Source organism: Lissotriton helveticus, chromosome 6, assembly GCF_964261635.1.
Source record: "Lissotriton helveticus chromosome 6, aLisHel1.1, whole genome shotgun sequence".
Lineage (NCBI taxonomy): Eukaryota > Metazoa > Chordata > Amphibia > Caudata > Salamandridae > Lissotriton > Lissotriton helveticus.
Window position 1 is genome coordinate 1,506,207,795 of NC_136067.1, and position 13,316 is coordinate 1,506,221,110.

Consider the following 13,316-nt stretch of genomic DNA (forward strand, 5'->3'; position numbering starts at 1 on the left):
TTTGGGTACAAATTTGAAATTAATCGTCCATGTAAAGCTTCTTTCCCTTGCTGACTTATTTTTCCGATTCTTACATCTTGTAGAATATTTGTATAATCTTCATCCTTTGCCTGCCGCATATTTTGAAGCAGTTCTGCATATTTGAAGTTTAACCATAAATTAATGTTTCCAATGCTTCCTAGGCACTTCCTGGTATCTTCATGCGTGAGCATTTTGAACACAGGTTGTCCTTTCACTGGAGTCAACTGCAGTAGATCTCCAAAAACAATAATATGTTTTCCTCCAAATAAGACATCATAGTCTGTTCTAAGAATTTCTTGCATTCTCAAATGCACAAAAGCAAGCATTATATTTGACACCATGCTTACTTCATCAATGATAAGAAGTTTAATTTTCTTCAGGACTCTCGAAACTTCGGAACACGCATCTCCAGATAGCTTGTGATATTGCAATTTGTTATCATGCTCCACTGGCAGCATCAGTAAACAATGTAAAGTAATCCCTTTAATGTTATGTGCTGCCAGCCCAGTTGGAGCAGTAACAACACAAGATAGTGGTGATTCAGTTCTTTTCTGCAGATAAGTTGCAATTGCTTTAATCAGAAAACTTTTTCCAGTTCCCGCTTCTCCACTTACGTACAGTTGGACTGGTTTAAATGATGGACATGAGCACTTTTTTTTCTCATGAGTGAATCCATGTTCAATCTGATCTGTGACTTCGTCATATATCTGTTTCTGCTCAAGGTTCAGTAGTTTCACCAAATCTTCTAAGTTAACTACATCATCTTGAGCTTGTTTCATAGCTCTTTCCACCTCATCCATGGCAGTGGCAGCTTCATTTTGAATAATTGGTCCTCCAAGTGGATCCTGACTCAATGAAGCAGAACTCTGACTGTCTTGAGAACTGTCTCTAGCAATCTCTGCAGCAATTGTGGCTTCTTGCTCTATTTCTTCGTTCAACATTTGCAGATAATTTGGAAACACAGGACATTCTATGGTATCCTTGGTTGCATTAAAAGAATCTTCATAACAGAGAAAATCTCCAAGTAGTTCCTCTTCTGTACGCCATGGCTTAAAGAGTTGCAAAAGAGCTAAATAGTAAAATTCCCTTTTGTCTGGATTTTCACAACTCAAATTTCGATGATTAATCAAATGGCCTTTTTTCTGTTTCACTAGACATCCTTCACATCCAATGACAGCATATATTCCATTATTGATATCTTCTCTGATGTTCCTCTTATAAATATAGCTTTGAAGAACTTCATAGAGACAAGCGTTCTCAAGGTGAGAACTTCTATTTGGATAGTATGTATCCAACATGTTTGTCTTCAAAATATCTGTACTTTCTGGTTCTTTCTCCGCCAAATACTCTATCTCTTGTACAGATTTCAAAACTCGATTTCGTGTTGCAGCAAGACCTAGACTCACCCAAATGATGGTTCTAGATTTGGCATAGAGACTTGCTGATGACAATCGATCAGAACATTCATATGCTCCAATTTCTCGATGCGACAACATCCTCAGACTGTAACTGTATAATTTCTTGCTTAGACTCTTTTCATGTGAAATGTCCTCCCACATTTCCTTCAGTTCTGTTTTTTCTTTTTTTGTGATGTAAGACGTCACATATCGAGCCACAGCAATAGAGTTGTCAGCAACGAATTGAATATCCATGTTAGCATTCCACATGGACAAAATCACTGGGTTGTAGTCGTTGATGTACTTGGACTCTTCGTTTCTTTTTAAATTGTATGTATTTTTTGGTGACTTCCTCGTCACAGTATGTCGCAGAGAAGACATCAAATTATTTACTCTTCCTTTAGAAATCACTGGTCGTGGTAAGCTGAAACGACATTTTGTGTAGAACTTGTCCTTGTTTCTGAATTTTCGACTACAGTACTTTCCACAACGATGGGATTGAAAGCGTAAAACTTGTTGCCTTAAACTGTTTTCTTCGGTAGTTTTCGGAACAGCACATGTTGAATACTGTTCAATGAAGCTCATCACTGTCTCATCCGAATCTGTTTCAAATTTGGGTGCATCTTTAATCCACAACAACATATGTATGTGAGGAGCACCTCTCGCTTGATACTCCTTTCTCCAAAAGAAATCCAAAACCTCTCCAAGGGGAGGATTTTTTTTGTTGGTAATAAAAGACATCATAGCTTCAAATCTATGATTGAAATATCTGCATACATTCACTGGATCCAAAGAACACAGTTCTCCAGGTGTTTTGAATTCTATATTTTGTATATTTGCATTTGCCTCGCGTAGAAATTGAAGTAAGTCGTCCCATGCATACTCGGCACAGCTAAGAGTGAGGAACCATGTAGGAGTTCCTAAGTTTCTTAGCATACATTTCAATTCCCCATGACGACGGTACCAATACTCGTTTGTACCACGCTGACATGCCATGAGATTGATTAAATGAGATTCCAAAATATTATCTTGCAGATTCACTTTCTCCATAAAGTCCCTCGCCAAAACATTTTGCAGATGTGCTCCACTTTTCAGTATATGGTTTACTGCATAAGAAAGCCCAGACAAGTCACTTTCATACAGTAAATGAAACCAATAGGGAATGCATTGACGAAACCTTGGATCTTCAGCATACAATCTTACAGTTCGATATTCAGATGCAGGAATTTGAAGTGGTCGATCGTCATATCGTCCACCTCGACCTGTTGGAAATAGCTGTGGAAAACAACGAGCTTCCAAACTTTCTTCCCATACACTAATGGGACTTCCTATTGCTGCTTTCATTTGAAACAATTCAATTGCATTCCCCATTATTTCTTTGGAATGCAAAGGATGAACAGTATAATGTTAATATATTTCTTCACTTCTAGACACATCAACTTTTTCAATTTGGCCGCCTGAACAATCACTGTCTTCATCTGCATCTGTTTCCTCTGCTGCAACACATACATCTTTGTAATACTCATTGTTTTTGACTAAATACAACATTGCCTTTTTGACTTTCCTAACATCCACTAAATCTTGCCAGATTTTCTTACTCTTTGTCGGAACCCCATTAACTAGAATAACTAAAGGTTCCTCTTCTACTTTTTCTATACCAATTGTATCAATATTTTTTTTAAATCTAGAGGCAAATAAACAACTCTTCCCTTTAATCCTCTCTGCAAATCTGTAGGAGGCAATTTCCCTATCTTAGGCTCCATGCGAACAATTGCCTGAAAAGGATGGACACATTGAATCAAAATAGACTCATATGTATTTAAATCCATCAATTAACGGGGAATGTCTACCAACTCCAGATTATTATGAACAGCTCTAGCAGGCATTCTATTTTGATTTAATTTATCATAACAATATTTACAAATACGCTGATCACAACTCAAATCAAAACAATTCTCCACCCACAAATAAGTTGCAAAATCCTTTTCAAGTGAGTTGTGAAACTCATAATTATTCATCTTTTCACTTTTTACGTATAAATCAACTAATCTAGTTTGATGTTTATAATGACTTCGTCGACAACACACACAAGTAAAATTCGGCCTTTCACTTAATTTCACCTTAAACCTGGTAATTTCCTGCTCAAACTTTTCTGTACTTGAAATCTGTACATTCTCTTCCACATTACCTTGAATTGCTGTGTCAATTTCTACACTGTCCTCTTTTTCACCAAAATAACAAATCTCAATTTCTTCACAAACCTTCTTCACATTCCATGCAAAAGAGCACATTTTAATTGTTTAAGCTTAAGTGCTGGACTTTTTGCACAATACAACATTCTCACTAATTTCCTCATTTTGGTATGATGCACTGCTAACATCCTAAAATGATGAAAAACACAGACTTTTCTAGAAAGACAAGCCAGTGAATGCCCTTGCAAACCTGTGTTTTCTCTCACTCTGCAAGGATCTAAGTCTTGCAACAACTTTCTGCTTTAGACTTTTCTTACTATATGTACGTAAGAAATTACAAAACAAATCAATTGATTCCTGTCGCACACTACAAATGCGACTACACTTCCAAGTGTACACTGGACCCTTAGTACGCCTCCCTAAAACTTCATCAGTTAACACCTCTTCTGGTTCTCTAGGCACAAGTTTCTCTTTTTCAATCGGACAACCGTCTTTCACTTCATACGCTCGACCACTGGTGTCAACTGGATGCACTAAATCGTTCTCCCGGAAGTAACTCTCCTGATTAAAAAATGGCTCACAACTTGAACTATGCATCCATTCTCCTGAAAAAACTTTACAAAAATTAGTCCGATTAATTACTCTTTTCCATCTACTGTTTGATTTGAAAACATCAATTGTCTTGTTAAGTGTCCTAATTCTATTGATTATTAAAATAAATAATTTTTCCTTAACTTCAAAAGCCTGATCAATAATCTTCTCTACACTTTTCTTTTTCTTATAAAAAGCAGCTCTCTGTTTACCTTTCCTAATGTTTTTTAACAAATTTAAAACCACCCTATTGCGAAACATTCGTTTACGAATGTCTCTAAACTGATTCTGCCTTCTATTCCTATACATATTATTCTCTCCTGCTCCAGTTGTAGGATTCTTTGAGGTTCTCTCCTTCCTTTTCAAATTTACTCTCTCATTCTCTTTTTCTACATGCTGTGCAACATTTTTTTTTGATCTACATATGTTCCGTAAGAAAGACTTAGTTGTCTTACCAGGAGCTTTGTTCCTGTTTTCTGAAGTATTTGTTGTTGAAGAGTGCTGTAATTCCGTTGCTGTTTTTGTTTGTAACCGTATTTCATTTTTCCTTCTTCTTTGCCTTGAGGGCATCTTTCCTTACTCTTGAAATCTTGATTTCAATCTGTGTTAAAAAAAATAGCACATTATAGACCACTATTATCAAACAACAAAGCAATGACAAAAAGCAAACGGTCTATTCAGGGTTACAGATCAAGTGAGGATTCTCCAAGGGTGCAGAAGAGGTGAGACCTGTATTGAAGAGTGCAGTGGAAGAGAGGTATGTCCACAGGTACAAAGAAAGTGAGACCTCTGTCTAAGAGTGCAGGAGGAGATAAGCTTCATGAAGTCTAGTCCACTGCACTCTTACACACAGGCTTCACCACCTATGTTCTCCAGGAAAGGCCTCTCTCCCACTACAGTCTTGAACTCAGGCCTCACCTCGTCTGTCCCTCTGGACATGCCTCATCTCATCTACACAATCTACTTCCTAATCTAAGGTAACACAGGTGACATTATTGTGAAAAGATGAAATATATGTATTTAATCATGCAGACACTATTTATTCCTTCTCAAAAAACTAAAAGTCATTTTTTTCACCAAAATCGTTTTTTAAATAACATTTTAGACACACAGTGCAGGTCCTATGTACAAGCATTCAGTGTCCGTGACTACAATGGAGAGGACTTACCTCCTCTTACCCTTGGACAAGCCTTACCTCATCTCTGTCCTCTGAACAGGCCTCAATGTATTGAGTATAATTGATAGTAAGTAGGTGCAGATGAGGTGACGCATGTCCAAGGGTGTAAATAAGCTGAAGCCTGTCTAAGCATGCCAATTAGTTGAAGTCTATTCAGGGTTGCAGATGAGGTAAGGATTGTCTAGGGGTGCACAAGAGGTATGGCCTCTATGGAAGAGTGTAGTAGAAGAGAGGTCTGTCCATGGGTGCAAAGAACTTGAGACCTGTGTCTAAGAGTGCAGTGGGAGATAGGCTTCATGAAGCCTAGTCCACTGCACTCTTAGACACAGGTCTCACCACCTACGCTCTCCAAGAAAAGCCTCTCTCCCACTACAGTCTTGAACACAGGCCTCACCTCCTCTGTCCCTCTGGACATGCCTCACTTCATCTGCACAATCTACTTCCTAATGTGAGGTAACACAGGTAACATGATTGTGAAAAGGTCAAATTTTTTTATGTAATCATGCACACACTATTTATTCTTTCTCAAAAATGTAAAAGACATTAATTTGCCCCAAAAATGTTTCAGTAGTGCAATGAAAAGCTTATACATATGACCTTTTCTCTGTTTTTCAAATTTTATTCTAAAAAAGATTATGAGACCTAAGCAAGAGTGCAGATGTGATGACACCTGTCCAGGGGAGCACAAAAGGTGAGGATTGTGTCCAAGAGTGCAGTGGACAGGACTAAACTGGAGAAGTGTGCAAAAAAAGATGAACCTCATTTATGAGGCCCTGTGTCAGTTTTGCACTGCTGATGCGTCACTTTTTTTGACACATCGGCGGCATAAAACATGTGCCTTTTTGCGCCATATTTAAAAAGTGACGCATGTAGGTAGATGCGTCACTTTTTAAACCTCTGCACCACATTATACCTCTGTCAGGTGTAATGTACACAGAGGGAGCATTCCCCCGCAAAAAGCCTCGTAATAGTGACGCAGTGAAATCTATGAGATTTCACTGCGTCACTTTTAGGACACTGTTACGTCAAAATCTTGCACCTGCCTCACAGCAGGCGTAAGACTGAGGCAAACGCTTTCACATGGGGCTTTCCCCATGTGAAAGGATGCATTGCTGGAGTTGCGTCATTTTTGTGACACACTCCAGCAATTTATCACTTTTGCGCTTACAGATACATCAGAAATACTGACTTATCTATAAGTCCTAGAAACATGATGCATCATACATTTAATATAATGCATCATTGGTGTCACAAGTAGTGCACAGTTAAAAGTGACGCATCGCTGTTTTCATAAATAACGCTCTCAGTGTGCTTCCTAATCTGAGGTAACACAGGTAACATGATTGTGAAAGCTTCAAATTATTTTATTTAATCATGCACACACTTTTTATTCTTTCTCAAAAATGTAAAAGCTATTAATTTGCCCCAAAATCGATTTTTCAATAACATTTTAGACACACAGTGCAGGTCCTATGTACAAGCATTCAGTGTCCATGACTACAATGGAGAGGACTAACCTCCTCTTACCCTTGGACAAGCCTTACCTCATCTCTGTCCTCTGAACAGGCCTCAATGTATTGAGTATAATTGATAGTAAGTAGGTGCAGATGAGGTGACGCATGTCCAAGGGTGTAAATAAGCTGAAGCCTGTCTAAGCATGCCAATTAGTTGAAGTCTATTCAGGGTTGCAGATGAGGTAAGGATTGTCTTGGGGTGCACAAGAGGTATGGCCTCTATTGAAGAGTGTAGTAGAAGAGAGGTCTGTCCACGGGTGCAAAGAACTTGAGACCTGTGTCTAAGAGTGCAGTGGGAGATAGGCTTCATGAAGCCTAGTCCACTGCACTCTTAGACACAGGTCTCACCACCTACGCTCTCCAAGAAAAGCCTCTCTCCCACTACAGTCTTGAACACAGGCGTCACCTCCTCTGTCCCTCTGGACATGCCTCACTTCATCTGCACAATCTACTTCCTAATGTGAGGTAACACAGGTAACATGATTGTGAAAAGGTCAAATTTTTTTATGTAATCATGCACACACTATTTATTCTTTCTCAAAAATGTAAAAGACATTAATTTGCCCCAAAAATGTTTCAGTAGTGCAATGAAAAGCTTATACATATGACCTTTTCTCTGTTTTTCAAATTTTATTCTAAAAAAAGATTTTGAGACCTAAGCAAGAGTGCAGATGTGATGACGCCTGTCCAGGGGAGCACAAAAGGTGAGGATTGTGTCCAAGAGTGCAGTGGACAGGACTAAACTGGAGAAGTGTGCAAAAAAAGATGAACCTCATTTATGAGGCCCTGCATCAGTTTTGCACTGCTGATGCGTCACTTTTTTTGACACATCGGCGGCATAAAACATGTGCCTTTTTGCGCCATATTTAAAAAGTGACGCATGTAGGTAGATGCGGCACTTTTTAAACCTCTGCACCACATTATACCTCTGTCAGGTGTAATGTACACAGAGGGAGCATTCCCCCGCAAAAAGCCTCGTAATAGTGACGCAGTGACATCTATGAGATTTCACTGCGTCACTTTTAGGACACTGTTACGTCAAAATCTTGCACCTGCCTCACAGCAGGCGTAAGACTGAGGCAAACGCTTTCACATGGGGCTTTCCCCATGTGAAAGGATGCATTGCTGGAGTTGCGTCATTTTTGTGACACACTCCAGCAATTTATCACTTTTGCGCTTACAGATACATCAGAAATACTGACTTATCTATAAGTCCTAGAAACATGATGCATCATACATTAAATATAATGCATCATTGGTGTCACAAGGAGTGCACAGTTAAAAGTGACGCATCGCTGTTTTCATAAATAACGCTCTCAGTGTGCTTCCTAATCTGAGGTAACACAGGTAACATGATTGTGAAAGCTTCAAATTATTTTATTTAATCATGCACACACTTTTTATTCTTTCTCAAAAATGTAAAAGCTAATCATTTGCCCCAAAATCGATTTTTCAATAACATTTTAGAAACACAGTGCAGGACCTATGTACAATCATTCCATTTCAGTACTGAAAAGTCACTATTTTACAAAATACATTTCCCATCTCTTGCAAACATTCCTACCAAGCATTACCCAAAAAATGAAACAAACCAACAGCAAAGAAACTCACTCTGCTTCCCAATCTGAGGTAAAACAGGTAACATGTTTGTAAAACAATCAAATATTTTTATATAATTATGCACACACTATTTATTCCTTCTTAAAAATGTTAAAGCCATGGATTTGCACTAAAATCGTTTTTCAATTACCATTTATAGGAACAGAACATAGGTCCTATGTACAAGCATCATGTTCACTACTGAAAGCCATTGATTTCCCCAAAATCGTTTTTTGAATAACATTTTAGAAACAAAGCGCAGGTCATATGTACAAGCATTCCAGGTCACTACTGAAACTTCACATTTTTACAAACTACAATTCCTCTTTCCAGCAACAACTTTTTATCAAGCATGTTCAAAAAACATGAAGAAAGTCACATTAAAAAACCACATTTTGCTTCCAAATCTTCTCCATAGAGTATACAAGTCTCTATCTATATTAAATGAATCATAACTCACCTTTACAAATGCTTTAGGAGATTCAGAACAGTGTCAGATACACGCACCAATATTTCTTTAGCAGATCAAAAGGTATGTTCTCCAGGCACTGCAACCATTAATGGCACAGAAAACCTCTAATTCTACACACATATTCCTCAAGGTAACCAATCAAAACTCTTCCCTCTCTATTTTCAAATCAACACCCTTCCCCCCCTCAGCCCTTTCTACCTGTTACCATAGCAACTCCCTCCTCACTGAGCTCCCAGGGTTAAATGTTTCTTCTACAATGTTGCAAATCAAATCAGCAAGCATGTTTGACCTCTCAATACACCAGCTTATCCACTGCAATCTTTCTTTAAATGACTTTTTCTTAACCATTCAAATTACTTCTTTCACATAACAGAACCATGCACCCTAACTTTCATTTTTCAACTATCTGAATCCACCAATCATTGCTTGTGATTCAAGAGCACTGAAACTCCACAGTTTTTTTTGCAAACTCCTACTGTTCCAACTGCCATTTCATTCCTACACTTCATCTGACTGCACCAGAACCTCCTCTCACCATGTACTCTGTCTGGATTATTGGACATAGCTACATTCACTGGGCTCAAAGGTATGCAGCTACCAGAAATTTTCACAACCTTGATTTACCAAATGTACACATAAAATGGATTGGCCAAAGAGGATTGAGATGTCATCAATTGATACCATTGGTGAAAACCTTTCACCATCTGCCACACCCTGACCTTATAATTTTGCACTGTGGTGGAAATGACCTAGGCACTTTGACTGGGGTAGGTCTGGAAAGGGTTTTAAAGGACACCTTTGGGCAATTGATGACACTTTGTCCACAAACTGCCTTGGTATATTCCAATATATGCCAAAGGCAGAAATGGAAGTGGTCCAACCAATTTTGTCCACAGATTGAGAAAGCAAGGAAACATGTGAATAAATCTGTTTCTGCGTACATGAGAGACTATGGAATGGGTTCAATATACAACAACAACTTGCGTTACAACATGCAAGATATCTACAGAGGAGATGGTGTGCACTTCTCAGATGAGGGGAATAGAATATTCCTCCTGAATTTAAGATTGTTTATTGGAACCTACTTGTAGGTACCTAATTCAGCCCCAGAACCCAAAAGCTCTTTTCAGGGCTACCCTACATCTGATCACTCACAATGATTATTTTACTCTAACTTTTTTCACTAATTTTCACCAAAGTACGCTCCCCGGTACGCTTCCTGGTGCGCGTACCGGGGCGCTCCTAAGCCCCCCTCAGAAAACCTAGAGGGTCAGGGAGTGCCTCCCATGCCCCCTTATACCCATTCCCAACGTTGTTTGTCGTCCATTTTCTGTCTCAAATCTACCGAAACACAAAATGGAGGACTCCCGTAGCGCTGCCGGTACGCGTACCGGGGCGCGCACCGGGAAGCGCTCCCAAAAATTTTAACAGTTAATTTACATAAAAACCACTGGAGACACTTTCACCAAATATAGAATAGGCCATACTACATACCAGTCCCTACCATTTTCCCAAGTTTGGTGGAATTCCATTGAGCCATTTGGCCTGTAGCCCTCTTTAAATATCCTGAGGTGAATTACTTGACAAAAACACATCTGAAGTGTTAGAATTTACAACCAATTAAAATGTTACTTTCATTTTCTACTATTATTTCATGACATTTGATGGGTTATGTACACAAATATATATAAAGAAAGAGAGGGAAACACAGCCATTTTGACTACTACTTCCTGAAGTACATTTCAAAAGAATTTTCACTGAGAACTTAAACTTCTTTTTCAAAGGTAAGATGTTATTTTGAAAACTGAAGTATGTTGTGCACTTTAAGTTAATTTGGAAAACATTTTCTGATAGTTATATACTATCCCTCTGTAATAGTTATAGATTGAGAGAGGCTTCTCTGTTATAGTTATGGATGGAGTTAGGCTTGTCTTGTATAATTATCAATTTACTTAGGCTTTATGATATACACTTTTTTATATTTCTACTTCCAGCCTGATACCATACACTGCCCAAAGATAACTTCACTGTTAAAAAATCAAAACTACCTGCCTGAACTTAAACCCAACAGTGCCCTATCTCTACTGATATATTTATTTTTTATGCAAATTACAGCAAGAAAATGGAAGGAGAGCAGAATATTTCCTTCAAAATTGTTCTGGAGAACAACGCTGAAAAATGTATTGAAGACAATGATGACTTAGATTTCATGGATGAATCACGGGACTATGAATTAGTTCAATGTGTAGAAGCAGTAGATTCGCTGATTGAAAATGAGGACATTTCCGACAATGTGTTGTTAGAAGTTCTGTTAAATTTGGAAAAAGAATCAGAAAAATAAATTTATATTTAATAATCAAAAATTGTTCGAGACATTATTCATTTTTATATGTAATTCATAAACTAGTACCAAATTGATTATAATGTAAATTCAGACTTATAGTATACTGTGCAACTTTTTTATGTTGCATAGTAATTTTGCTCATAGTTACTTCCTTTCTCCCACTATATTATCTCCAATGCGTATTTGACATCTCTTTTTCATCTCCTGCCTCAATGTTCTTTCTGCTTTCCTGACAGACTATGATATGGATTCCATTTACCAAAATAACTTCTGTAACAACATGCAAGATATCTACAGAGGAAACGGTGTACATTAAATTTAAGACTCAGCATTGGTACCTACATGTTGGTACTTAAATCACCCACACAACACAACAACTCTATTCAGAGCTACCCTACCTCTAAGCACTTTAAATTATTATTTTAGTGTTTCACTTTGTTTTCCCCATGTGTGGGGGGGAGATGTGTGTGGGGGATGTGTGGGGTGTGTCTGTGAGGTGTGTATGTGTGTGTGTCTGGGGGGATGAGGTGTATAGGTGTGTGTAGGTGTGTGGGGTATGTGGGTGTGGGTGGGGATGTGGGTGTGTAAGGTGTGTGTGTGGGTGTGTGGGGTGTTTGGGTGTAGGTGGGGGTGTGGGTGTGTGAGGTGTGTGTGGGGTGTGTGTGGGTGTGGGGGGTATGTGTGTAGGATGTGTTTGTATGTGTGGGATGTGTGGATGTGTCTGTGAGGCGTGTGTGTGTGTGGGGGGGAGATGTGTGTGTGGGATGAGTGGGGTGTGTCTGTGAGGTATCTGTGTGTGCGTGTGTGTGTGTGTGTTGGGGGGTGAGGTGTGTGTGTGTGAGTGTGTGTGTGTGGGGTGTGGGTGTGTGGGATGTGGGTGTGGGTGTGGATGTGTAAGGTGTCGGTGTGGGGGTGTGGGGTGTTTGGGTGTGGGTGGAGGTGTGCGTGTGTGAGGTGTGTGTGGGGAGTGTGTGGGTGTGGGGGTGAGGGGTTGTGTGCGTGTGGGACGTACTTGTAGGTACCTAAAGCAGCCACAGAACCCAAAAGCTCTTTTCAGAGCTACCCTACCTGTAATCACTCAAAATGATTATTTTACACTATTATTTTCACTATTTTTCACCAAAGTACGCTCCCCGGTGCACGTACCGGGCGTTCCCCCGCAAAAATCGGAAAAAAAAAGAAATTGGTTTTTGTCCCGCGGGACCCTTTTATGGCCCCCACATCAAACCTACGGGGTCAAGGGGGGTCTACCCTGCCCCCTTATGGTCATTTCCCCCTTTGTTTTTGCCACCTCTTGTGTCTCGATCCTACCGAGACACAAGATGGCGGCCACTGCGGACTGTTTCGAATGTTTACAGACACCCGAGAGGCAATCAGCTTTCCGTGCGCAAGTCGCGTAGCGCACCCGGTGCGCTCCCCGGTGCGCGTACCGGGGCGCGGCTATAGATATATATATATTTTTTAACCTAAATTACTCAAAATCCTCTTGAGCACATATCTTGAGACATAGCAAAGGCACATCGGGCTACCAGTCCCTACAATTTTGCCAAGTTTTGTGAAAATCCATTCAGCCGTTCGAGCTGAAAGTGAGTTTGACCGCCCTATGGAAATTAACATGGGGAAAACACGTTTTGGGACCCCCCTTTTATCTCAGCCCCCGCTTGACAAATGCCCCCCAAACTTTCAGGGAAGGAGCGGAGCGCCGCGAGGCAAAGTTGAGGAAAATTTCAGGCAGATTCCTCCACCGGCGCCAAAGTTATTTCCAATAGAATGTTACGATTTCCCTATGGAAATCAATCCTAACTATAACTACCTACTGGCGACCGCCAGTAGGTAATATATATATATATATATATATATATCAGCCATGGTTAGTAAGTTGCACAGTTGCACAAAAATTTCTGATATTTACAATATAAAACCATCGATTTAGACAAATATAGCTGTCTTATCTCCATCCTAATGCAGCCCTGACTGGGCCAATTCATACCATGACCCAGTATCGAATC